The following is a 26,674-nucleotide window of genomic DNA, read 5'->3' as shown; positions in this document are numbered from 1 at the left end:
TCCAGGAAAAAGGGCAAGTTACTGCAGACAGGCAGTTAGAATTCAGATTCAGTCGTGTATGGTGGCATTTTAATTAATTAATACATTAATTTAGAACTTAATGAGTGAGAAGCACCAAAAGATGAGTGTCACAGGAATACTAAATCCTGATCCAGGAGAAAGGGAAAGTTACTCCACACAGGCCATGTTAGAATTCAGACTCAGCCATGGATGGTGGCATTTTAATTAATTAATACATTGATTTAGAATTTAATGAATGGGAAGCATCAAAAGATGAGTGTCTCAGGAATATTAAATCCTGATATACCCATGAAAAACACTGTGGAAAAGGAAATAGCACGTGTGGTACAGTCTTCACTCTTTCTACATATCAACGCTTGTGGGATCAAGTAATAAATGCAGCAAAGATATCAGAACAAACTGCTCAGCCTCTTTCATCAATAATCCGGTTTGTCCTGGACATCCTGGCACACCATGCCTTCCAATCTGTAGTTCCAAACTGGCTGTGAAGCTGGGACCAGCTTCTTTTCCATGCTAATCGAAGGTTCTTACAAACAGTTTTGTGTAAAAAGAAAATAAATAAACAAACAAAGAACGCTTGCCTTTCAAGCTCCCCACAGCAAATGTACATTCAGGCACCCATTTGAAGAGTTTAGTTCTCCTGCTGACTGCAGACAACTGCAATTTCACAACGCATCCCTATTTTGTTCTGCTGCAAAGTTGGGAGCTCATTATGAGGCGGGTACGGTGTTTATGGTTACAAAACCAGTGCCTGGGGATATGTGATCAAAAGCCATGGATCCTTAGCTTCAGAACAGGGACAAAACACAATATCAAAAACACAACAAATCAGACACAGGACTCACTCCCCTTTCAGTTCCACGAAAGAGAATATTTAACTCTCAGAAAGAAATAGATCCTCACTCTTTATCCCATTTTATATCCAAATGAAGAATAAGCCTCCGGTTGCTAAACGCCTTCAAAACAACCGCTGGGGAGATGGTTCAGTGTGCAAGGGTGCTTGCTATGCAAACCTAAGGACAATTCCAATCTCTAACACCCATGTCAAAAGCTAGACATGGTCACTCATGTGCCTGTCACCGCAGTGCTTTTGGGGACAGAGATAAGTGGATAGGTGGGGCTGCCTGGCTACCAGCCTAGTTCTAAGTTGGGAGGAGAACATAGACTAGGGGTTTCATAGAGCCTTTTGCTACATCAGAATTGGTCACAGAATTTTTCTATAAATAATCAGATATCATTAGCTTCTCTAAAAGGGACCCATGACTCCTACACATACGGAGCAGATAGAATGGAAGCTGTCCTATCTTTTGCTAGTCATTGGGAAAATAGTGCCCCATGAGAGTGTCCTGAAGGCAAGGCAGCAAAAGTTCTAAGGAAGGTGTGAGCTAATGCTTGTACTTACTGCTAAGTCTTTACAGACAGTTCCATATTGTGGATGCATAGAACAGGGTGTAGCTGAATGAGCCCTGCCACCTCATAGCAAGCAAACTACTACAGACTCAGTGTTACAATGTTACAATGCTGCAATGTGTTACAGACTCTGTGTTTTGATGGAAACAGATATGTAATAATGCTCTTGTACCCTGTAAAGACTTGTTACTTGTACTGGTTTAATAAAACGCTGACTGGCCAGTAGTCAGGGAGGAAGCACAGGTGGGTGACCAGACTAGGAGAATTCTGGGGAAAGGAAAGACTCAGTCTGAAGTCACCAGCCAGATACTGAGGAAGCAAGATGAGAATACCTCACTGATAAAAGATACCAAGCCATGTGGCTAATACAGACAAGAATTATGGGTTAATTTAAGTTGTAAGAGCTAGTTAATAATAATCCTGGGCTAATAGGACAGTTTTTAATTTATATAAGCCTCTGTGCGTTTTGTTGGGACTGAACAGCTCTAGAACCAGGTAGGACAGAAACTTCTATCTACAGGAAATATCAGATAACATATATGATTGATAGTTCACTTTTTCAAGAAAAAGTAAGCAGTAATAGTTATGTGTTGGACATGTTGTCAACAATAAAATTTAAAAATATTAATGATTTTGCATATCCAAAGGCACTTTCTTTCACTGTGACAAAGATACTATGGTGTTAAAACATCCTGCAATACTCTAACCTGCACATACAGGTTCATGTTGGTTTGGGAGTTCAGTTTCAGTTCCTACATCCCAAGGTATTTAAAACTGCATAATGTGTGTGGAACCTAACATATACGCCCCTGATGGTGAGCATTATCAACCCGACACAACCTAGAAACATCTAGAAAGAGTCTCAATAAGGGATTGTCAAATAACCAGTTTTGGTCTGTAGTCATGTATGTGGAGGGTTGTATTAAGTAAGTTACTGATATAGGACATCCCAGCCTACTATGAGCAAAACCATTCCCTAGGCAGAGGGTCCGGAACTGTGCAAGAGTGGAAAACTTTAGTGGAAGCAAATGAGTATGCATGACTATTTTCCTCTGATTCTGACTGCAGAAGTGATGGGACTCACTGCTTCAAGTTCCCGACATTGTGACTTCTCTGCTAGGAAGGACTTTGAACTAGAATTGCAAGCCTAATATACTGCTTTCTCCCTAAACTGATTGTTGTTGGGCATTTTAGCACAGCAACAGAAATGAAACCAGGACAAGGTGCATCTTCAATTTACCTAGACTAGCCCTGCACCAAAAAACTACATAATCTAATGATAAATAAAAATGCTAGCTCAGTCAGCAAATGCTAATAGTTTGTTCTAGCTCTGCTATTAGCTATAGTATTGGGAAATAAACACAAACAAAATAAGTCTAAATTCAGCACATATGGAGCATGCAGCCAGAAAGAACACCTAACATGCCAGAGCACACTAGCATGGAGATTCAGCACTAGAAAGCTAGGTTGCACAATGAATGGTAAGGGGTTTGGAGTATACTTCAGACAAGAGAGTACTTGCCCCACTTGGAAAAGACCTGGGTTCCATCCACAGAGCCACCTAAAACGGAAATGGTGAGGCAAATCTGCAATACCAACACTTTGGAGGGAAAGACAGAATGGTCAATAATCAGAGGTCACTTTGGGGATACATAGGCAGTTGGAGATAATGAGACTCTTTCCCAAAGTCAATAAAGAAAAATTATAATTCTATTATAGGTTAATATACACACATCATTATATGTTTTAAGCAGAGATTTTTTTAAGGTTCATATATATATATATATATATATATATATATATATATATATATATATATATGTCTGTTTGAGGCTGTGTGCTTGTGAATGTTGATGATGACACAACCCAGAGAGCCTCAGATCCCCTAGAGCTGGAGCAACAGGTTGTGAGGAGTCACCCAATAAGAGTGCTAGGAGCTGAACTCAGGATCTCTGCAAGAAGAGTGCACGTTTTTAATCACTAAACCACCTCTGTAGCACCTATAATCAGAGATCCTTAAACCCAAAAGGAGTGGCACAGTTTATCCTTTTGCAAACAGCATCCATGCTTGGCTAATAAAAACAAGAGCCCTCCACTCCCATCTTTGCTTCTGTGATACTGTGGCATGACGTGGGGTAGCCTCTGACAAGCCGCTACTGTGATGGAACAAGAACAAAAGGGGCGCACAATATCACAGCAGTACTACCTAAGGAGTTTAGCCCCGTACATCCTCAGAAACAGCAAAGAGCCCTGAGACGAACACGCAGAACTGCCTATGAGTCATGTGAAAACATGGGATGCTTGAGTAGGCAGGACAAATACCTTGTCTCCCACTAATCAAAAGCTTAAATATGATCATTATTTTTTTTACCAAATTTATAAATCAGTAATATATATACATTTATTTGAAATCACATTTAAGCCTGTATATGTACAAATGTTTGCATGTTCTTATGAGCTTGAGTGTGTGTATGTTCTTGTGCATTTGAGTGTGTGTGTGTGTGTGTGTTCTTATGTGTTTGAGTGTGTATGTTCTTGTGCGTTTGAGTGTGTGTGTGTGTGTGTGTTCTTGTGTGTTTGAGTGTGTGTGTGTTCTTGAACATTTAGGAATCAGGGATCAACCTCAGATGCCATTTCTCAAGATACCATATACCTTATTCTTCCATTTTTATTTTAAAACTGTTTTAGAATTTCATCAATAAGAACTCTACATGATTTCCATCCCTTCTGCCACCCCTACCCTTGTGCCAGCTCCTTCTGTGTTCCACACACCAGAGGGAACTGAGAAACTCCCCCAAACAGTACAGCTATTCCTATAGCCCTGGGTTGCCTCTCAGAATTCAAAGGTAAGAATTTTATTGCTGCAGACAACCCTTTCTTGAGACTGAGTAATTTTGGGGAATTGAGCAGGAACTGAGTTGGAGGCCTCTTCTCTGAGGACTAGCTCTCATAGTATCCTAAGCTGTGATACAAGCTGCCGAGAGGAAAAAGCAATCACTGGTCTTTTCCAGCTGGAAAGCCTACAAAATTCGCCATGACTTATACAGGAAGATATCCCCATGGGGAAAGTGTGGTACCCTCGAGACAGGCTCTCGTTGCTCTGAAGACTTGCAGAGCGGGAGAGGCCACCTGACCACCACTGACTCTGCCCATCACGACTTGTGTCTACAGCATACAGTCCCACACCTGGGTTTTCTGATTGCTTCTGGAAACTGAAGGTCCTCATGTATGCAAGGCAGCATATAAGATGTCCACAAAGGTTGAAAAAAAGAACCTCATACCCCTTCTTCTCAGCTGTTTGAATACCATTTTGTCCAAAACATAAACTACCAATGAATGTACATTCAGGGGAAATGAAACGCATCGGCACCAGTATTTTCATACCCACCACTTACATGAACACTGCCTCTGAATTACTGTGAGAAACAGGAGACAATGCACTGGAGACCAGCTGAACACGAGGCAAACCCAAAGACTTAATAGATTTTACTAAGGAGACACCAAGGCTGGGGAAACAGCTCAGTTGGTAAAATGCTTGCTTTGTCTGCATGAGGACCCACACTTTATCCCAGAGCCTACATAAAGAGGTAGATATGGTGGGATTCATTTGCAAAGCCAGTACTGGGGATATGGAGTCAGGTGAATAACTGGGGCTCACTCCAGCCAGCCTAGTCTGCTTGAAGAAATCCAGGGCAGTGAGAGAGCCTGTCTCAAAATCCAAGGCGGACAGCCCCTAAGGAACAACACTCATACACACACACACACACTCATACACACACACACACCACAGCCACCACCATCATCACCAATACCACTCCCGCCACCACTACCACCAAATACCAAGCGCCAATGCACTCTGTAGTGGAGAAGCAAAATGCAAATCATGGGCTTTGTTTCAATCAACACTCCTTCCTAATTTCCCCCAGGAAGATGCTGCCAAATGCCTAGAGGGAAATTAGATAAATGACTGTTTTCATCTGTGCCTTGAGGCAGGGTGTTATGCACTAAAATCTTGGGGGGGAGAGGTTCAATTCATCATCACCCAGCCGTGTTTCTAGCCGAGGCCCAAGAATAGGAGGCCGGTGGCGATCTGGTATGTGTGAAGAGAGAACAGGTTTGTTCTCCCGAGGAGTTCAAGGACCATTATCTCAACACACAGGCATCCTGGGGAGTCACCCGCTGCAGAGGGCAGGACAATGCCAAGAGGCAGGCGCACCTGTCGCTTGGGCAGATGGGGAGACCAGTGGCGGCTTTCCCTGAGTCAGGCTAAATTAATTAGCCTTTCCACAGTACTTCATCTCATTATGCACCTCTCCAGACACGTAAGGGGAGAACAGATTTTCAACAAACTTTTATAAAGCACAACACAGACCAAAGAAAACTCCACAGCCATTTTTTCCCATTTCTTACTATCCTGAATGCTTTAAAGTACCGTAAATAACTCCTTCATTTCATGCTGAGAGACTCTCTTCAGATTTATGATATAAAAAGTTCGTAAGTGAAGAGTGTGTTTCAAATCTGTGGACTTTCACAAACATTGTGCACCAGATACTGGGCAACTCAACAAGTTGATTTCAAGATCCTGATTTCAGGAGCCAAAAGAATTTATGGCATTGTGTTTGCTGGTAAAATTGTAGCTTCCATTCTTCCCAACTCAAGAGATGTTTCCTCCCAAAGAACTTTCTGTGTTGCAATACAGAAAATAGGTAAATAAAAACATAAACAAACAAATAGATAAAAACAACATAAATAAATAAATAAAAACAACAAAAATGAGAATCTACAACTTAGTAGCCTGCCTTTTAATAACAACCTAACACAATTCTCCTTGGAGCTACATAGATAGTTCATTTGGTACACAAGGACCTGGATTTGCTCTCCAGAACTCACCTAAACAAAACTGGATATGGGAGCACACATTTGCAAATCCCAACCCTGGAGACACAGAGATAGATGGGCACCTGGAGCTCACTCACCAGTCAGCAAAGCCAACTCTGCAAGCTGGAAGCCAATGACAGACCATTTCCAAAATAGCGGGACAAGGTGAATAGTGCCTGAGAAATGACAGCTGAGACTGCCCTCCAGCCTCCATGTGTGCATGTGTACACGCATGTGCGCACACACACACACACACACATCCTTTGCCTTATATTCATTCTCAAGATTGTCCTTCTGTTCTCACAAACTATAGATACAAATGACATCTACACTTCCATTTATTAACTCATTCACCCAGTCCTCCACTGAACCATCTATGATATTAGCACTCTCTGCTTATCTATTTCTCTTCTGTAATAGGCTGTGAGATGCTAGAGGGTTAAGACCACATGATTTGGGTGCACAGGGCATAAGTACACTGCAATGAATAAATGATTGCCATTTACAGCAAAGGTGGTCTTCCAGGCACAACCACATTACAAGCTACCTTCACCCATATTCAATATCAGACACTGGTTCCATGCAAAGAATGCAACCAATAGGTTTCTACAGGCTTAGAGGGTCAAGTACTTGCCCTGCAGTTTATATCCACAGCATCCATAAAAGGCTGTCTATAACCCTTGTACTGTGGGTGGGATGGGGTTTAGGCAAGAAAATCCTGAAAGCTCATTAGCCAGCCAGTAAGTTAACCCCATGCTCCAAAGTGTGACAACTGTGCCAATGTGAACACACAAGAAGAAAAAGCCTACGCATGTAGCATTTCGTTAATCCTAGGTACCACCTGCATGCCTGATGGTCCCTTTTTGTCCGTCTGCATCTTCTCTTTCTCTTTTTCTCTTGTAACTATTATCTTTCCCTAGAAAAACTTGTGCTTTTTATGCCGAAGTGTTTGATAAAGTAAAAAAGCTTCCTGTGTTAACACAACCATGAACTGAAGCAAGATCCTCCTCTTCTCTCCCCTTCTCTCTCACGGGCAGAGTGCAGCCCCAACCACCTCCTATCAATAACTCTGCAAAATACACACAAGAGGAAACTCATCCGCACTTGTAGATACAAATTACTTGTATTAACTGTTAAACTAGCTCCCCTTGAGGGCAAACTCTGGCCAATGACTTCAAACAGAGTTCCTTGAGATATATAATTTATAAAGCATTGGAGAACCAATTAATTTCTTGAATTAACTTTTACTTCTGAAAAATGCTGTTTGTAGACAAGGGTTTTTTATGTTCAAATATTAGAAGAAAAGCAACTTGAAATTCCTTACCCTTTCCTGCATCTTATTTCTTTTTAATATTGAAATTTTACTCAAAAGAAATCCAACATAGTTAATAAAACCGTGTCCTATGTATGATGATCGGTCATTTTTCGTTGGTTCCAGCGATTTGAAGATTGATGGGTTGTATGTAGCTGAATGAAGAATGGGTTTCTTCACAAAAACTCATTCTGTCTCCTCACACATGAACACATCCCTTATGTGACAACTAATTGAGTTCGCCATGGCTTTCAACTATCAATGGCCTTGAAATTTCATTCTGGCTCCGTTTTGATTGAAGGCCCCGAGATGGGGTCTATGCAGAGATTCAAACCATCTGTGTAGCCTCAGGACAAGGAGGCTTGTGAGTTTGAAAATGAAAAAGTTTCAGGACATTGACTGAAATTCTGATGGACATTAACCAGAGACTGTGTACTGAACTCCCTCCCTTCTCTGGCACAAACAGTAACCAGAGACTGTGCACTGAACTCTCTTCTCTGGCACAGAGAGTAACCAGAGACTGTGCACTGAATTCTCTCCTCTGGCACAGTGAGCCATAAGCCTAAGAGTGAATTCTCAGCAAAGCAGACATGTTTAGACAAGACTGGGAATACTGTCGATTCACTGCTGAGTATGCTGCCTGCTGGGCTGGAGGTACCCTGATACACTCTTCGGAAGATTCAGCAAAGACTAAAAGTTCACTCAGAACCCTGAAGCATCCCATCCCAAAAAGGCACAGTGTGTCCATATTTGGTGTCATGGACTGAAATATTACAACCAAAACAACCATTCTGATTTGAAATCCTAACTGTAGGACCTCAAAGTTCACCTATTATGAGACAAGGAACTAGTGAAGTGACCATGCTGAAACAAAGTCCTTAGAATGAAACTTAATCAAGCACAGACACAAATGTCATGTAAAGAAGCGTATTTGCGCTAGGGAGGGAGCGTATAACAGAAGTGGCTCTGCCCCTCAGTGGTAGCCAGGAACCAAGAAGAGAGATTTCTATCTATAAGTAAAGCCCCTCCTCTGAAAGCCCTTAAGCTATGAATTCATAGGTGATTAAACTATCCATGAGGTCCAAGCCCTCACAGTCCAGTTGCTCCCCAGAAGTCCCACTGCTGAACTAGAGAGAGCACACTAATGCTGCAGCCATGGAGACGAAGCCTCACACAAGCGGTCTGGACCATGTCCTGGTTATGGCTGGTTGTCAACTCACCGGAACATGGAATCACCTAACGCTAAAACCTCCGGGCTTGTCTCTGAGGAAGTCTCTAGGTTTGGTAACTGAGTTGGCAGCACTGTCTGTTGGGTTGGAGTCCCACACTAAGTGAGGAGGGGAGAGAGGGCTGAGAACCAGTGTTCATCTTTCTCTGCTTCCTGATTGTGGATACAATGTGACAAGCTGCCTCAACTCCCATTCCCACGCCTTCCCACCATGATGGGCGGTGCCCTCCAACTGTGAATCAAAATCAACCCTTCCCTAAGTCGCTTTTAGCAGGTATTTTGTCATAGTGACAAAAAAAGTAAATGAAAACAAAGGGTGTTTAATATTCAAACCAGGACAAGTAGCCATCCTTATAATTACTTACCTATTTAAATAGGGCGAACATATTAGTGAAACAGACATTCATCTCGAGCGAGAGTAAAGACAAAGAGACAGTATTTACAATAATGATCAAGACAAGTGCTTTTCTGACTCCCAAATTCTTTTAGCTCAGTTCTAATCTTGCTCTGGTTATCCCTTCAGTTTTCTTTTTCAATGCATCCTTATTTTTGCTATTTCTTCTCCATATAGTTATCACCTATATAGTTCTAATCCACAACTGGGATATCGATGACCCAATAGGAGCTTCAAGGAGTTCTCCGTCTATAACACTGGTCCATGCTGAGCACAAAACCTTCCTTCCATTTCCCCCTTCTCTTCCTCTATCTAAAACAAACAAACAAACAAAAAAACTAAACAAGAGTTTTCTTTTCTGTGGCAATTCAAGTGGGGCATTAGTCGCCGAAATATTTGTTGTTTTTGTTGACTAGGAATAGATTGTTTCACAAGTGTGTTTGTCTCTTGAGTCCTAGCAGGTGCCCATTTGCTAATGTGTTGGTTTTTACAATGCAGCGTCTTGGCAATGCGTGTTTCACATAGTTGCTTCCAGCAACTCTGTGGACTGACGCTTGTAGCTATGGTAATAGGTAGATGCTGAGATCCCTGACATTCAAGAAAAGGATATTGTGGGTCACCTAAAAAATAAGCTTAGGAAATAAGGAGACCAGAGTAGGGATCCAAAGAAATCTTACACACCAATTCCAATACTTAAAGATGAAGAAATAAAGGAGTAAAGAGGATACATATCCTGTTGATAAAAAACATGAATGATTACAAAGCAAACAACTGTCAGGCAAGAATCATCATTCAGGGTCAAATCCATTCTGTTTCTACAGATAACTGATGTTTGAAAAAAGCATACAGAAATGTGAGAAATATCCAATCAACATGTTAAATAACTGATCCATAAACTCAAAGTAATTAACGCATTGCTGGGTTATGACCTGGCCCATTTGCCAAAAGTAAAAGGGTAATTTAGACTTCATTAAAATTCCTTTCTGAAGACGGAAGGGTGGACTGGGTCAGGATGAAGACTTAGCTAAAGTACAATATGAACAGACACCAAGTTATTTCTTTCATGGAAACACCTTATTCAGCAATCATTCAGCACCAAGTAGAAGGGCCCTCATGCATGCTTTCCCCACTCACAGGCACCATCTGCTGTTGAACTATGACATCTAGTACATTCTGGGAGTATGGGAAGGCCTAGCGTCCAGTTGTGTACCCACTGGTGAGCCTACCAGGCTCTACTGGATAATCCTAAACCCATGCTTATACAAACAACCTTTAGTTGAACTCTATGGGACACAGAGCAAAAGTCACAAATACAGTAAAGAGATCTGTAGGGGAGAAGGGAAAGCTGCAGGCACGGGAAGAACTAAGAGAGGGCTGGGGGAGGAGCCACAAAACACTGGCTACATGTGTGAGATTGCCAAAGATGAAAATTTAGTAACAAAAATATTGAGATTTTAATTGGCTTTTTACGTGCAGTATAAATAACTCTCTGTCGTTTTTCAAAGCAGTCATGGTTAGAAGGATCCTCACATCCAACAAAAATAACAGCACACCATAGACAGGGATCATCTTCAGGAAGAAATGGACAACGAACAAATCAAGGGTCCCAGTGGCCACACTGTCTGACGCAGGTGGCAAATAAAACTAGACTCTTAGACTAGAGAGATGGCCCAACAGTCAACAATGCTCACTTCATTTCAGGAAGACAGATGTCAGTGGTTCACAAACAGCCTGTACCAGGGCATATGATGCTCTTCTCGGACATCCATGGGTACCCACATCTATGTATGCATACATACACATATAAAAAAATAAAGTTAAACTTTAAAATCAATTATTCCCTGAGCTCATTATTTTAACGATCTGTACAACTTCTTCTTCACCAAATACCAGGAAGGCTGAGAAGAAATTTTCTTTCATTCTGTTCTAATTTTCTCAGCACAGAGACATCTAGCCCTCCATGTGCCTTCATGCAGAAACACCTCCCAGAACTTAATGGGTAAAGGAAAGATGTTGATTCTGTCTGCATGTTAAGAAACTGTGAGCAGGATGTAGTTTCTGCCATCTCAGCTTACAAAAGCTGCCTGGGTCTGCCCCATGGAGGCATTCTCACACCTTACAGGAATCTGCTTCTGCAGACTGCTAGATGCAAGAAGCCTCCAACAGTCAGAAGACAGAGCGAAGGACAGATTTACAGCACGTAGGCATTCAATTAAGGGAACAGACCACTTAAACTCTGGTAGGAGGCTAATTCATATGGAAAAACAAACACAGAAACAAACGCTTTCTGACAGAGTTAGGCACTAAAGCAGAGCCAAGTACCAAAAGCCCCAAAGCAAGAAATGTCCCCTTTAGTCCAAAAGGAAAGAAAAGCCAACAACAGATACTCTGGCACATGGACAGTGTCTCTCCCCTCAATACAGTCAGCCTGTTGTGCGTGACACCTTGACAAATTAAAGGAACAGAATCACTGTCACAGAAAGTAAAGGACGAAAGGAAGGAAACTCACAAACAGTGCCCACAAAAGATGGATAAGGAAGTTGGAGCGAATACAAGCATTGATTAAAGGCCAGCAAGGAAAAAGAGATAGCTGCTGAATCTAGCTCACCCCCTGCTGCTCATGCTTCCTGCATTGTTTCCTTTGGCTCGGGCTGGGAGAGCATTGTCCTGTGTCTAATAATACCATTATTTATGAAATGGAAGAAAAACATCCTGATAGGAATATACCTCTATACCAAAAGAGAGAGAGAGAAAAGTCTCCCATATAATCTGAGTGCACAGATGAGAAAGAAGGGCGTCTTCAAAGCAATAACAATTACAAAGCAGCCAGAGAACAAGATAAGCGCTCACAGAAGCAGCACACAGAATCTATTCAACTGACCCGTCTTTTTTCTGTTATGTGAGTCCAAGAATGGATAGCAGCCACTCGCTAGGGAAACCTGCTGCACTGGGAAACGCAGCCCGGGCCGGTGTGTGACTGGGGTGGGAAGGATGTGACAGAAAGGAAGTTTAAAGGGAAGGAGAGGGAAGGATAGCAATATAATTCTTTGTAATCCTTCTTTCAACATGACAGTCCTTGACCTCCTACAAATCAATACAGCAGACATGAGATTGTGAAAACCATAGCCTTGGACACAGAGTCCCTGCCTATCAAAAGCCAGAGTTTGCAAAACCTTCCTTGGGCCTGTGCTACCCACACTCAGTTTGTTCAAGCAGTCACAATGTCACCTCTGTAAATGAGGATATTTTTGCATTCTGGGCTAGCATCTCTACTTTTGGGGACTGTAACTACCGATGAACATACACACATAGATATACTACATTGAACTTAAACAGTAGATTTAGAAACTTGGATTTGCGAAAATAGGCCAACCACTGGATACAGATGTTTCTTCTTTCATCATTTTAGATGTGTGGCATACAGCACACTTAACTACAGGTCTTTTGGTTATCAAGCACAATGTGATGAGATGTTTCACTACCCTGAAAACTTGGTAGGCTTGAATGTCATCACTCAGGCATTCGGTGCTTCAGTAAGCCACGGCTGCGTGGCAGCCATCGGCCTCTATGCACTCTTACTACATCTCTCCAAATTCCTTCTCTGATAGACTTCTGCTCAGCCAGCCACAATGCTATGCACCTCAGCACAGGCTCACAGAGGTGATTTCTTTGGAATATAACAAGTTGCTGTCTCTTAAGGCAAACCGTACTTTGCAGTGGACACATTTTGGGGCCTGCAATCATTTTAAGACTGTAGGGACACTGTGTCAAGGCAGGCTGCCTGTGAGTAGGTAGAATCACCACTGGACAGGTACTGACACTTTCTCCTGGTAGACATGTGAGTTCCACTTTTGGGTATGGCAACCAAAGAACTGTTTTTGCATTCCAAAAGAACCCCACATGGTTTTCTCCTTGGAGGCAGAGATATGACAGCTAGGTTTGCTTTTAATTCCACTGACCACTGGTGCAGCAGAAACTAGAGAGGAGTAGTCACTGGGTATGCTCAACATGCTGAATTTAATGTGTGAACTGTATATAAATAAAGTATGCTTTATTTTTTTAAGAAAAGGAAACTTCGACTTATCTTATAAGTAAGCAAGAGGAGAATCAAAATCAAAATATACTTTCCATATATCTTCCTGGAAATTGGGAAGACCAACTTTGCCTTTTTGAAGAATGACAAGTGTTAAGGAAAGAAGGAAGGTATTTGGAACATGTTTAGGCACAGGAAGTAATTCGGCCCATTAAAGCAAACTTTGAGATCGATATAGAGGAGAATCCTTTAGTCAAATAACAATTAGGGGTATCAATCCAGAGCTATAGCCCACATCCCATGATGTCATGAGGTCCCTGGTAGCTGTTTTCTGAACTCGAGTTCACCTGAACTTCACCTTCCGTCACAGTGGCAATTCGGTCAACTCTCATTATTTACACAGTCCACATTTATTGACCGGTCCATCTGCTAGAAAAATGAAATGAGGAACATCAAAATCACCAAGCGTCACACTTCCCCAGGAGTGTGCAGGAGGAACCATGAAGGCACCTGGGACTTGTGCCCATGTTTCCAGCTGAAAAGTCAAACAGTGGCATGTCCTCCACCTCGCAAGCTCAACGGGAATCCCTTCAGGGTGTGTTGTCTACCGTGTGTTGTTGACACTTCTGTAACATCACTGACTGCAACGGCCCAACACAGCGATAGGGATCTCCAGAGAGCAGTGCCAGAGCACTGTATGCATCAGGCACTGCCGAGCACAACACTTAGGCATCATAGGGATGAGGTCCTAAATCAACTGCATTCACAGCTAGGTGCAGTGTTGTTGATACACACATAACATTAATAAATCAACAGTGTATATTAAATAAGTTCTCTTTAAACAAAAACTCAACTAAAACATATTTAAGGCTAATTACTGACTGATTAAAATGTTATTAGATGTCACAGGAGCCTAACTGTACATTTCCCAAGAAACAATGTTTCATGGTTAAGTTGGTGATTTGAGGTGACTTCAGCAAATTTAACTATTATGGATTAAGAACACTGAGTGTCTACACCCTACCAGCTGTTTTTAGAGTCTATAAAAATGTAGACTAATAACTAATACCCATGGATGATTAGGACATAGATTCCGGGGGAGAACCAAGTTCTGCTATTCTGCTACCTAGGTGCAGTATTAAACTGGCCCCTAAGTTTAGATTAATGCATATCCCAATCTCATCAGGGAAACTTCCGCCTACAGTAGACCCTGGTTGGTACAGAGATCCACAACTTCTCAAAGTTCAGAGAATAGGAGACCATGGAATACTCAGCTCTAAATATAACACATCTCCTCCTCCTATGGCTCAGGGATTGCCATGGAAGAAGAGGAGGAGAGATGGTAAGAACCAGAGGTAATGGGTGATGTCATTGAAGCTGGTTTCCAGACATGGCTATTCTATTGCACTAAACTGACAATGGCTGTGACAGGAGGCACAGGACCTGCACCAGATCAAGCCAGTCAAGATCCCAACAAGGGTGGGAAGGGAATCACAAAGTCCTACTCCTCCTGAAGGAGGTATTGGCAACTGGTGGATTCTGGGGGGGTGGGGGAATCAGTTTACTTCAAGGATATGGGCCCTGATAGACTGCCTATGCTCTAGAAGATTTCTCTATGCCCTTGTGCATACAAGAAGTACTAAGTAGAGTAGGTGATTTCCAAACCAGTACATGCAGTTCAGAGTGGAAAATACTGTGGGGGGTGAGGAAGGAATTGGAGGGGAAGAAATATGGGGATATGTTCATTCAAAACATATTATCTGCATGTATGACATTCTCAAACAATAAGAAACTCAAGGGGTTTCACCAAACCTAAGAGTAACATCACTGTCCACATGTTACAGAAGAATTAGGGGAAAAAATGTCTAATGCAAAAAATATGAGAGGAAAGGAAAAATGGCATTTCAGGGCAATGCATTAAGAGAATGAATGAGAGGTGGGAAATGTGAAGATGGTATTTATAATCAATTCAAATACATGTGGGTGTTAGAATGGCGACAGCTCACTAGTAACATACTGACCAATGTACACAAGGTCTTGGCTCAGGAACCAGAAAAGTATGAGGACTTTAGATCATGACCAACGATGATGTCAATGCTCTAAACAGGAGACCTCAGCATCACACTCCTAACATTTCAAACAAGTGCCCACGGAGGGGGCAGCTCAGGTTCAGGCGATGTCGCCTGACTCTGAATGCTTCCATCCAAAAACTGTGCTGGAAGCCATCTCAGCGTTTAAACACAGATCACAGAAGGCAGAAACTCAGCAGGAAATGTATGCATTGTCTAAAACTAAGAGAATTCACCTCAAGAAACATTAATGTATTGCTTAGTGTTTAAATCCTGTACTTTCACCAATATCATAGCTAATTGTGATTTTTTTAATTAAAAAATTACATATATTTTGATTATGTTTTCCTTCTCAACTCCCCCCAGAACCTTCCTACCTCACTATCCACACAACTTTATGCTCTCCTTAACATCTTATTCTTAAAAAAAAACTCTCTCAAAAGTCAAAACAAACAAGCAAAAGACCAATAAGACAAAAAAGGCCCAAATAAAACAATTCAAAACGAAAGTCCAGAAAAAAAGAGGAGGAAGAAAGGAAGAAGAGGAGGAGGATGAGAAGCCACATAGACAACTACTACTTTTGAGCATAGGGCTTCCCCTGGGGTGCTTTTGACATACACAGTGACAATCTATTGAAAAAAACTGATTTTTCCCTTATCGACTACAATAGCTTCTTTGTTAGCAGGGGGACACTGTTCTACTTCCCCTTCTCTCAACTGTGATTTCCAAACAGATACAGATCTACATCTTCATTTTATATGTGTGACAAAGTACTGTTTGGTTAGAACTAACTCAATTCAGATTTCACTAGTTCAGAATCAGGATCCTACATCCATATTTATTTTGTTCTCTAAAAATATTAGAAAAGATATATGAAATTTAAAGGTCACAGTTCTTAAATATTAGATTAAAATTTAAGGAAAAATTTAGATATTTGAAAATCATTCGTGTAGAGATTATCTATGTGATGTTCATTAACTTCATAAATATTTAGTTCTGCTCTAGATTAGGCATCAAAATCCTCAAAACAGGGCTAAAGAGATGGCTCAGTAGTTAAAGAATTTGCATGAGGACTGGAGTTCAGATCCTGAGAACTCACATAAATACAAGGTAGACAAAGTGGCCTATCTATAATTCCAGCCTTGGAAGTCAAAGAGGGATTCCATGAGCAAGCTGTTCACCAAGTCTAGTCACATTGGGAGGTTCTAGGTTTGCCTGACCATCTCTGCCCCAGTAAATAAAGAGGAAGAAGAGTGATAAGTAACACACACACACACACACACACGCACACACACACACACGTACGTGCAAGCAGGCATGCATGTGTATATGGACGCAAAATTGTAAGATTAAAACAAACAAACAACAACAAAAACCTAGGCTAGGCCAGCCCTTCTGAAGCTCAGTGCCTAGAGGTCAAGGTGACATATGAAGAGAGGTGATCCACGACAACCCAGAGGTTAACTGCCCAGGAAGGAAAACGGCACAAACAAGCTTAAACTACTGCTTTGAAAATCGCTATAAAAGGAGCCTCAATTTCAACATTCAGGGTCCTTTTGGTCCTCCTTCATCAATTTATTTCTAGTAAATACACATATTCAAAAGACAGCACAATTGTAAATCCTCATGGGAGGAAGAGGAGTTCACATGTACACCGGTTTATGTCATTGTTTCTCTCACCTTTGCCCTTGAGTTACTAACTGACCATAATCAAGCTGGACTGAGGTGGCTCAGTTAGTAAAGTGCTTTGCTTGTAAGCATGGAGACGTGAGCTCAATCCCAGGAAGCCACATAAAAAGCCAGGAGTGTGTATGAGCTTGTAAGCCCGGCACCGAGGAGAAGATAGGAGTGTGAGGCCCAGGTCAGTGAGAGGGTAAAGCGGACAGTCCCCACAGAGCAGCATCTGAGACTGATCTCTAGCCTCCTCACACGAACATGCAAACCTCCACGCTCGCTTGTTTTCTGTTGTTGGCATAAAGACCATGAACACAGGCAACTTGAGGAGAAAGGGATGCTGTGGTCAATATATCCCAGGCCACAGTTCACTGACAGACACCAAACTCAAAACCATGGAGAAGTGGAGCTTACTGGTTTGGTCGGCCTGGTTTTCCTATAACTCAGGACCACCTGCCCACAGGTGACGCTGCCCTTAGCTGGCTGGTCTTTCCTACCTCAATCATTAATCAAGAAAATACCCCCACAGACACGTCTATTGGCCACTCTGATGGAGGCATTTTCTCAATTGAGGCTTCTCTTCCCAGACAACTCTAGTTTGTGTCAAGTTGACAAAAATGAACCAGGATGCCTTGCCTCCTGCCTACACACATGTAAACACATGTGAATACTCATCCACACACACATCACCTCCCCCAACACACACACACACACACACACACACACACACACACACAATGAGATAAAGTAGGAAACTTAGGTTTGAAAATACAGCTTACTGCCTAAGCACACACACTTGAATGCAATCTCTTACCTTTGTGCTTCTGAGGACAGGGAGTTAATGAGAAGGGAGGAGGAGGTGACCGCAGAAATGGCAACTCCAGAACCCAGATTGAGGCGTTAGTGGTCACTTGGGAATACAGCTCCGTGGAGACTGAAATCTGTCACAATAGCCCTTGTACAATTTCTGCCCACAGACAGGGAGGGGGGCTTCATGAATGAACTTAATATGCCCCTGAAGGCCTTTTGTGTTCCCCAGCAAGAGCCCGAGTAACTCTGGGGTGAAGCCCGGAGAATCAGTTAATAAAGGGAGACACAACAACTGTGAGGCCTCTGGGCACAGGGTCCCCAAGAACAGAAATGGGCCCTTATACCACAGAGCATAAAGCAAAAGGGTTCAATCACTGAAAAATAAAATATGTGGGTTGAGTGTGGTGGTGCACATCTGTGTTCCCAGAACTTGGGATTCTGAGTTTGCGGCTAGTTTGGGGTATGTAGAGATTCTATGTGTGTGTCTGAGTTTGAGGCTAGTTTGGGGTATGTAGAGATTCTATGTGTGTGTCTGAGTTGCACTCACAAAACTTTCAGAAAACATTAGTTTATTCACAAGGCTTATTCATAAGAGCTTTTGGTATGTATGTATGTGCGCACAGGCTAATTCGCAAAAATTCTTGGTGTGTAACTCATGTGTAAATAGACTGGTTCACAAGAGCTTTTGGTGTGCATACATGTATTGTTCGTACAGATGAAACATGAAATACATACAAGAGTACATAGTTTAAAGCAGATATTGTATGTAATATATGATGCACATAACAAAACAATGCACAAACAACACTAAAACTGAGCTGAAATTTTATACAAATGTATGTTTCTACAATTGGTAGAGATTTACCCAGCTTCTATTCCCTTTGAACACAGAAATAAACTCAATCTCCCAGTCTCCTGTGCAGTTAGAGTTCCAGCCAATGAACTCACAGTACAAGGAATGCATCATAATATCGTGATGCCCCATAAATATGCACATATTAAAATATCACACCACTCTATAAATACAGAGCAAAATATCACACTGCCTCATAAACACATAATTGGAAATGAAATTATTTTAAGAGCACTAGAACAAATTACATCAGATTCTCACGGCCTTTCATACCCGAATAATCAATCAGGCAAATACACTTATCAGAGCCCATTCAATGTATTATGTTTTGGCACATTCAAAATAAGCTCTCTTTTGTGGCCTAAAAAGAATTCTTAACGAGCAGCTGTCTCAAAATTAATTAACATGTATTGATCACACCATAAAGTTACAATCTGAATCCCAATACAAGCAGCACAGTTTGGATGGGTGCCTCGGAGTGAGGGACTGAGGGACTCCAGCTGAATGAATCCTTACAGCAGAGTGAAGAGGATGTGTAAGTACACGGACACAAGAGCATGCAGCACACAGCCCGATGTTTACAGATTCTCCATCCCACTCCATTCTCAAATCCCACGTTTCTAAGTCCCTTTTGCTAATTCATCCCTTCCCAAGTCTTCTCTTCGATTTTAGAATCACACCATCAGGAAAGTGGGGTACGAGTGCATCCGTTAGACTCTGACTTCCTGAGGGCCACCAAGTTTTCAAACCAACCAATTACTTTACATCCAGCCCATTAACAAATGTCTTTCAACTCCTGCTACCTTTCATTTAGACTCTGTTCATGTGTTAAAGTCCAAAGCATGTTAAATCAACTGAACATATCTTGAAAGAAACCAAACCCGGGCTTCACCCACATCTCTTAGTGATCAAATTTAGGCATAGTAGATGGTTGGCATAAGTCTCATTTCTTCGCAAGAATAAAAATGCATACTCACCTGAGAGATGTTTCCATTCGCTTCTGTCAGTCTCGTGTCCGCACCTGAACTTTAATTATTATGTGTAGGCATAGCACCTATGTCTTCTACCTATAGAGAATCCTGCCTTAGTCTATCAAAAGACACTGCCAAAATAATCAAGTAAGAGTTTTCCCAAATCACAGTTCATCTTCCAGGAAGCAGCAGGTAAACCTCGCCATAATTAGAACTTAAAAAAAAATACAAATTTTAGAAAAAAATTACAAATTGAGAATGAAATCATATATACAGACATACATACAAACACTCTATAGTTATAGAGTCATGTATATAAGTCATCTACTCTGTGAGATTCCCTAAGCCCAATCCTGATTAATGGGAATGTTTTGAGAATTAGGATGAACGTTAATGGTGAGGGTAAAAGAAGTAGTATAAAAGCATTAAGCACATACATGACGGACAGACATATGGAGATCAAAGGCCATACGTCTGTGGTGTCATATATTAGGCCAGTACATTTTGGCATGAGATCATACAGAGACAAACCTGGCTGGCACCAAAGTCCTGATGAAATAGCCAAAAACTCAGTACAGTATCCAGACACTTCCCTTTCGCCACACCCCACCTCCGATTGCCCCACCCCCTGCCAAAGTAGCCAGATAACAGACCCTGTTTCCATCCAGATGGTGGGCGTCCTGGACAGACTTCGGATGCTGACGAAGTCTTGGGCACGCTTATTCAATGAGTCTTGAGGGGCATTATTCACTAATTTCATGTGGAAATGAAATTTCAACTTCCCATTGTGTACAAATAACTTGGCCACTTAGAACACATACAAATGCGCTTCTATTTTTTTTTCTTTTGCCAGGAAGGAGGAGACGGCTGGAATGTAAACGCCTTCCAGTGTGTGTCTCTGGCTCAGACCCAAGTTGGCATATGGTAGTGCCACCAACCTCCTCCATAGGAAATCTTGGGTAACACTTTAAGCGAGCCCTGATAATGTGATTTACAAAGCATTCATTGGCTGGGTGGTGTCTGCCTCTATTCTTCTTCAAGGCAGGATACTCATCACACACAAACATATATGCACACGCACACACAAACACATTTTAATGTTGACTATTCTGCAGAAAGGAAACTTTGGAATACCTAAGAAGAATCCCCAGTCTGTGAGTTTTCCAAGTTTTCTTACCTTACTATTCTCTTGGTCAGGAATTCAGTCTTCAAGAACTGCCTCCCCTTCTGCTTCTGGTGTGTGACGAGCAGACACAGTTAACTGGTTTTTGGAGAGCACACTGGGTCTCTCCATTTAACCCATAGGCTCTGTGTGGAGTGCTCCAGCATCAGATTAGAAACTACGTTTGCTTCCTGCAGCTTCATTCCAGGAAGCGTTTGCTGCTCAATGTCAGAGCGAAGGTTTCTGTCCCTTGCTCGGGTTTTATTTCATAGTCCACAGTGCTACTGTGCAACACTAAACAAGCATGCATATGGAGACAGCGCTCTCCGGCTCCCAGCACGCTGCACACCCAGAGTAACTTAAAGACATCGTCAGAAATCAGCAGACTTTCATCTCTGGAATCTGACTTCTGGACCTTTCCCAAGAAGCCTTGTTTGTATAATGTTTGCACAATGTAATTTGTATTTATAAACATGGCCCTTTATCTAGTCTTCAGCAGTTCATATAAGCCCTGTTCCTGGGCCTGACAGTTTTTACAGCGGAAGTTCCCAGAGACATAAGATAGGGCTGGCTATGGTGTCTTCTGCCCCGATTTGGGGGTGGCATGTGGCTTTTTGTCCTGCTCTACTGCCACTGACGCTGTGCATCTCTCTCTGCAGAGACTGGGGCTTTTTCTGAACACCTCACAACTGAAAGAGGACTGGTCCATCTTCCCCTGGCCCCTTCCTCAGCATGCGTCAGAATGAACTGAGGGAGAAGAGCACAGGAGGATTTCAGATATGGAAGTTACAAAACAGCCAGGACAAAAACAGAACAATTTCTACTTTTAATTCCTCATTCCATTGTTGAAAACAAGCAAGTTCTGTCAGTATCAAACTTCATCAAGGACCACACTTTCTTTTTCTAAACAGTTAAATTAACAGTCCATTTAGAAAGGTCAGCTTCTGGCTCATTCTTGGAACTACACTCTGCTCGGACTAAAGGGAAATGCCCTTTCACTTAACAAATGTGACATGTTTTTAAGTCCGCTGCCAAGCTTGATGTCCTGAGTTTAATCACCAGCAGGAGAGAACCAACTCTCACAAGTTGTTTGCTGACTTGCACATGTACAGTGTGTTCAATGAATGCCCAAACAGAGGCACACACACACACACACACACACACACACACACACACACACACACAAACACACAGGAAACATTCTACACAGATCCAAACTGAGAACTAGAGTAACAACAAATCCGAGATTTTCCTTTTCTTCCACGATGTCCTGCAGGTGATTACTGGGACAATGTTTTGCAGCATTCCACAGGACACAGTGCTCTGCACAATATGAAAGCTCAGAACACTGAACACAAACACTGGACGACTGAAAACTAGAGAGGAGTCTGGCAAGCCAGGGTGGGTGGTTCACCCCTCCCGCTAAAATAAAATACTGTTTCTGTTTAAGATTATTAAGTATCTGCTGTTTTTAGACATCCACACTGCACTGAAATGGTAAGGGCAATCACTTTTTGTGTCCTCTGAGGTCTGTGTCTCATAATCATCTTTTCAATAGGTAGGTTAGGCAATCCTAGATTCCTCTATGCATGCGTGCAAAGTCACAAACTCGAGGAGCAGGAACACTCATCAGAGCTGTACCTGAACAGAAAAGTTGTTCAAAGGCAGATTTTGTTCTGTTCTGTTTCATTTTGTTTTGTGCAGGGACAGCTGAGCCAAAAGACCAAATTCTAGTTGAATGCCGGCTGCATAAGATGCCCATTAGAGAAAGCCACTTGTAGCAACCACACACTGAAGGATTGCCCAGTGTCTGTCTATGGAGTAGTCAGTACCTGAGGACTAGCTACCTAACAGCAGTTCAAGTAAGGGGAGGAAAAGCAACCATTGCTGCATTTGCTTTTGATCCCACCCAGTAGCAATGGAAACTATCTTTCAGAGGCCAATTGGTCCTCTTCCCTGAGAAGCACACAAAATGAAACGATTCCTTACACCAATTGCGGAGGCTCGGGCCGGGTCGGAAGCTTCATTTTTCAACCCTGTCCACTTACCTAAGTCCTCTCTAGACTGAATCTGGCTGTTTTGTAAGCTGGAGCCATCACATTTGAAGGATGCTTGGATTTACATGAGGAATGGCTTAAAGGCATTTCTACATAAGGCTGCAAACAGTGACAATGCCTAGATGACATCAACATCTGCAAGCTCTGATTCTCATGCTCCAAGGAATACAAAATCTGCACCCTAAGATCGCTCTCCTTCATTAACAACAGACAGGCATGGAACCCTCTTCACCTGACATGTTACTGACCCACGTATACTCTGCAGGCAAGGATTCATGGCCCAACGCTGCCTCTGATTTAAGGTTTGTCTTATGTGAGCTGTGGATGAACTTCAGTTAGTGAGATGCTTATGTACCTTGCATGAAGTCCTGGGTTCCAGACCCAACACAACATAAACCTAGTGTGGCCACTCACATCCACAATCCCAGCCCACAGACACTTAAGCTCACCCTTGGCAACACAGTCTGGGACCAGCAGAGGATACAGGAGACCCCTCAGAAAGTCAAAAAGTGATGATTGATTGATTGATGGTTGATTTGAGACTCTCTTAGCAGGAAAATGGTTGACAAGCTAAAAAGAATGTCAAGTAGGACTAAAGCTATTTTCTATGAATTTTGATCATGATCTACTCAAAATCTGGATATTCCCAGAGAATTTATTCCAGAAGCTTTGATGAAGTAAATTTCTCTGAGGTTCACTATGCTGTCTCCTTAACCAAGATCCCAACTTCCTTTTGATACATAATTAAACAAAGAAATCCTTCTTAGGATTCATTTTCCCATGCTAATTGTCACTTTAATTCATCTTCATGGTCTCCCTGCCCCATGTACACCACAACCAACTACCATCGCCTTCTCAGCCGCTCTCACCGCAATGGTCAGTTCTGGAATTCACACCGGAAGAACATAATTCCAACAATCATCCTCCTTTTCCTCAATGGTTTGCTTCCTTTTTGCCTTTGCCTTGACTCCAGCTCCCACCAGTCCCATAAAAGTTATTGACAGTGTACTGTTTATAGTGGGTTATTTTACTCACAGTTAGTGTGACAGTCAAAATATTAAAATCTATGACACCCAAGACGATCTTAAAGAAGAGTGACAGAAGTTACAGGTCCCAGACTTGAGAATGATTAGAGACACATAAGGCATTGTCTTGAAATAGAAAAAAAATAAATACGAAAGAAACAAAAGGAAGATCTAGACAGAGCTACACAGAGATACTCAATATGCAACAAAAACGATGAGGCCGGAGACATGCGTCAGTGGTTATGAGTGTGCCTGCTCTCCCAGAGGACCTGGGGTTCAATTCCCAGCACCTGCATCAGACAACTCACAACCACACATTACTCTAGCTCCAGGGAACCTGACTCCTTCTGGCCTACATAGGCAACTGCATCCACATGCACATACTCACACATGTACATAATACTTCTTAAATTTTTTAAAATATGGAGAAGGAAAATACCTGAAAAATTATGGCTACGCTTGGGGAAAAAATAATTCTCAATTCTTAACTGATAGTACAAGCCAAAAACTTGATACGTAAGGGACCACAGATATGAATATGAGAAAACAGAAAAGTTACCACTGGGGGAAGAAACACATAAAAACCTGTATTTTGATGACTTTTAGATAAGCAAAGGCTCTTTAAGGAAGACAGAGCAAATTAGAAGCATGAAATGAGAAAGCTGATGATTAGCTCTCTCCGTATGAAGAACTCCTCATGTCAAAAATGCATTCCAGAAGGTTAAAAGGAAAGCTAACTACAGGATGATAAATCCATTTTCAATCCCTGTACTCAGTGGAGGATTTCACATGCGAAAGGTCTGTTGGCAAGAGCATGAAAGACGCAGGGCTTTCGTGCCCTGCTGATGGAGTGGGAGCTGGCACAATACCCGGGTAAACCGTGTGACAGAACCAAACAGCCGGACAACTGAGTGGCCAAGAAGCAGCGATGTGGACGAAAGCTGGGCACACAGCTCAGGCACTAAGGTACCTGCCCTACAAGGACCTGAGTTAGATCCTTAGAACCTATGAATTAGTCAGGAGAGTGGCATGTGCTTGTAGGCCTGGCTCTGGGGTGGCAGACACAGCTGCATCTTTTGGAAGTTGCCAGTCAGATAGTCTGGCCTATTTGGTGAAGCAAATGAGAACTCCTGTGTAAAAAAATATAGGTGGACAAGGACAGAATGACAACCAGGGTAGACTTTTGTCATCTGCATGCATACATGCTACACACACACATACACACACATAAATATGAACAGACACACACACACACACACACACGTATGTCAGAACGTTTATAGCGACATGCTTTATCAAAGCTCCAGCTAAGGAAACCCTGCCTGCCCACCGATGACTCGTTATATAAAATGGTGTGGTGTTTTCCATTATCGAATCACTGTACAGTGCCTGGAATGAACAGCTCACAAATGCTTACTTATCTAAGTGAACAGCACAGTTCCGAGATAAAAATGCAGACACACCAAGGACAGAATGCTCCCTTATATAAAGCTCCATGTGAGAGAAACCAGTGTTGGTAACAGAAACCGGGATGGTATTTGCTGGTGACAGAAACAGGAACAGGGAGTATTGGTGGTCTCTTTCTCTTGATCCAAGAGCTGACCATGTGATTTTGAGTTTTAGGACAATCAAGGAGTCCCTGCTGCTTGTGTGCTTATCTATATGGATGCTCCATCTAACAAAGGGTTTTTTAAATGACAGTCATATGTATATTCCCAGACAGGACACACAGTCATATACGCAACAAAAAGTAAAATAAATCTACACATAAAAATGACAGGTATTATGAATTATAAAACTAAAATGTGATGTAGGAGGGTCATCTATGTGTTACTTTCATTGGTTAATAAAGAAACTGCCTTGGCTTTTGATAGGACAGCAGCTTAGATAGGCAGAGTAGACAGAACAGAATGCTGGGAAGAAGGCAATGAGGCAGACGCCATGAAGCTCTGGCCCAAGATGGATGTAGGTAGGTAATAATCATGGTGACTTACAGATTATTAGATACGGGTTAGTCAAGATGGGAGAGTTAGCCAATAAGAGGCTGGAGATAACAGGCCAGGCAGTGTTTAAAAGAATACAGTTTCCATGTAATTATTTCACGTAAAGCTAGCCAGGCGGCCAGGAGCAGGGCAGGATGAAAAGCAGTCCGCTGCTCTTTCTACAACAAAAATGAATATCTGATATAAATTCAAATATTTGGTATAACTATCTCTCTACATACAGTTAAAAAGTTACATATTTCACAATGCATCATGGTTAGTTTCACTCAGCAGGTTCTTATACTATGACTAATGTTTGCAAGATGACAGAAATAATTGTAAACATAAAAAAATATTCCCCTATCTCGCCAGAACTTTTTAAGTCAAAGATAAAAGGAAGAACTAAGATTTAATTTGAGAGAGAGAAAGATGGGGGGCGGTGTGTGGTAATGGCAGACAGCAAATGTCTGTAATGCAGGGACAGACAGTGCTCTCCTGTGTCAACAGCTGGGCTGTGGAGACCGAAAGGGTGGCAGCCTAGGTCTGGAATCATCAAAACAGGCCTCACGGAAGAGGCAAGCCTGAGATCCACATGGAGACAGGAATGACATGTGAATTGGGTCTCTCAGCAGAAAGATCCAGGGAAGGAAACTGCTGGAAAGAGGTCAAGACCTGACAGATTACCACGTTCTGAAGAGCTGGATAAAGAAGAGCCACTGCGGAGGGAAATGGCTTGAAACCAAGCCTCCTGCTGGTGGAAGGCAATTACTGACTCTCCTTAGACACTTACAAAGC

The 26,674-nt window shown here is 42.1% G+C and overlaps 1 protein-coding gene across 7 annotated transcripts in view; it reads right to left on the bottom strand.

Annotated features, from left to right (window-relative positions):
- Nucleotides 1-26,674, bottom strand: part of Nckap5 (NCK associated protein 5) — a 912,731-nt gene that overhangs the window by 548,868 nt on the left and 337,189 nt on the right. Inside the window, exon 1 of one of the 7 annotated variants that reach the window (XM_085688327.2) lies at nucleotides 20,831-21,037. The exons of the other annotated variants lie outside the window; for them this stretch is intronic. The gene's annotated coding sequence lies outside the window, so the exon portion shown is untranslated. Of the gene's footprint in view, nucleotides 1-20,830; nucleotides 21,038-26,674 lie in introns of those variants that run through there. 7 annotated transcript variants of the gene reach the window in all.

This window comes from Myodes glareolus, chromosome 5 (genome assembly GCF_982192425.1).
Source record: "Myodes glareolus chromosome 5, mMyoGla1.1, whole genome shotgun sequence".
Taxonomy (NCBI): domain Eukaryota; kingdom Metazoa; phylum Chordata; class Mammalia; order Rodentia; family Cricetidae; genus Myodes; species Myodes glareolus.
Note: the sequence above shows the minus strand (reverse complement) of the source record. Positions and strands in the feature narration are given on the sequence as shown.